At 41.9% G+C, this 2279-nt stretch overlaps 1 pseudogene; it reads right to left on the minus strand.

Annotated features, from left to right (window-relative positions):
• Positions 1–598: 598 nt before the first annotated feature.
• On the minus strand, positions 599–1496 carry LOC147725473 (uncharacterized; annotated as a pseudogene).
• Positions 1497–2279: the final 783 nt, after the last annotated feature.

The raw sequence follows: 2279 nt of genomic DNA on the forward strand, positions 1-2279 counted from the left end.
AGTCAGAAGACCCACTAGATGAACTAGCGACCTTAGAAAACAGAGAGGTAGGGACAAATGTCCTACTTTATTAATTCTACCTTCTGTTAAGGAAGTAGAAGAATTGACTGAGTCATGTTTTGATAAAGCCCAAGATTTCCAGCTGTCGACAGGGAACCAGAGTGGACATTTGAAGATTTATTGGGAACCCTAGCCTTGATAAAACATATTGACAAAGCCCCAGATGAGCCAGAAGACAAGACTTGCCTTGAACCATGATTAGGAAATTGTCTAGATATATGATGAGTCTTACACCCTGACACCTGAGGAAAGCTACTTCTGTCTTCAGTCTGTTGGTGAAACACCAAGGTGGCTGATGAAAGACCGAAAGGTAGAGTCTTGTAACGGAATAATGTCTGACCCCATTTAAACTGAAGAAACATCCTGTAAGGTGGGTGAACTTGAACCATTAAATAAACAACTTGGAGATCTAGATGCACCAACCAATTGTCTAGAAGAAGACAATCTCTGAGTGAAGAATGGCCTCCATCTTGAAATGATGGCAAACTACAAAGTTGTTGAAGACGTTTAGATTGATAACTGGACGTTACTTTTTGTTCTACTTAGTAACCTGAAAAATGGAGCTGAGGAACCCTGTTGGGTCGAAGTCGTAGTCTCTTATATTGCCTGCTTTAAAAGAAGGAGTGGCATCTCCTCCTGAACAAGGAGAAACTAATCTTTTGAAAAGCGAAGGGGTTGGGGAAGACGACCTTGCATCGGAACTTGATAAAGGTATATGCAATAATCCTGGACAGTCTGAATGACCCAAGGATTTGAGGTTAGAGGCATCCAAGCATCTAGACAAAACACCAATCTGTCTCTTACTAGAGGAAGGCCAAAATTGAAAGTTCTTATCCGAGAACTGCTCTCCTTTGGTTCTGTATCCCCTGTTCTGGAATCTATAGGAATGGTGGGGATAGAACTGGGGGTTGTATTCCTGATAGAAATCCTGCTGGGAGCCTTGATTAAAGGAGCTTCTGTAGAGAGATTGACCCCTGGTGGAAAAACAGCCTGCAAAGCAACTCCAACCTTTACAGGCCTTGCCAAAAAGCCGACTGGAAAAGATCTTCTTTATATGAAATTGGGCCTTGCCTATGGTGGCAAAAATGGACACACACTTGCCTCTTTCCTTAATGAAGGAGTCCCCAAATAAAAGCCATTAGCCTGGGGGCCTTCTTCTTTAGCAGCCAGGCTAATCAGTTCAGGATTTATCTTTAGTAAAAGACTCTTACGTCTCTCCTGCCAAATGTAAGCATTTGCGTTGCCCAACATTCATATGGCCCAGTTCAAAAGGCTGTCAAGATCCACCTGCTCTCCCTCCATCTTAGCCTCCACGGCCACAACCAGAATCCTGGTCAATCGACCCACCAGATCAAAATTCTGGCCTGGCAATTAGACCAGGCTCTATCAGTCCCTTTTTTAGGGTCTTTCTCAAATTTAGTAAAGAACAATAACATGTTTGAGTCAATGGGTATCAACCACTTTATTGGGAAGGGATGGGCGGGGGCATTCAGATTTCAATTTATTTCTGTAGGACTTATCTGGGGAATGTCTTAAATATAAGGAAACATTATCTGACACCTGATCATTAGGAAATCACTATGTGGAATTCGGTGATGGATCACTACAGGGTCGAACATAAATTCCCCCAAATGATCCACAAGGGTATTGGATACTGGGAGGAATGTACCCTCAGAAGGGGAAATGTTATGCTTTTTGTCTGAAGGCCCATTTACAGAAAAATCATCAGTGATATTAAAATCAGCCCTGTCGTCATCTAAGACGCCATCATCATCGTTATCAGTGTCCTGCAAGTTAGTAATGTTTAGGGGGGAGGAAGAGAGCCCAGAAAAAATAACCTCTCGGGTGTGAGGACCAATCGTAATAGAAACGCCTTTTGAAAAAACACTCATAGGAGCGACACGTTTCTTTCTTTTTTTGGAAGGAATCTCATTAGGGTCATGTAACATCTAGGAACTGGAGGCCTCCAAATTCTTAGACACACCTAACATAGAAGCAAACATAACACATTGTCAGAATCTTTCATAAAAGATTTTAAATTTTTGTTCATGGTTTGGGCTTCCTTGTCTTCAGACATAGCCATATGGTAAAAATATAAACTACCAAAAAGGGCTTTAAAACCCACATAAAACTGCAGTTAAATACAGAAGGCAAACTGAGGGGCTGAAGTGTTAACTGTAGACTGCATGAAAGGACTTCCGGAAGCAAGGGCCTAGAAT

The sequence above is a fragment of the Lissotriton vulgaris genome, chromosome 3_2 (genome assembly GCF_964263255.1).
Source record: "Lissotriton vulgaris chromosome 3_2, aLisVul1.2, whole genome shotgun sequence".
NCBI classification, from domain to species: domain Eukaryota; kingdom Metazoa; phylum Chordata; class Amphibia; order Caudata; family Salamandridae; genus Lissotriton; species Lissotriton vulgaris.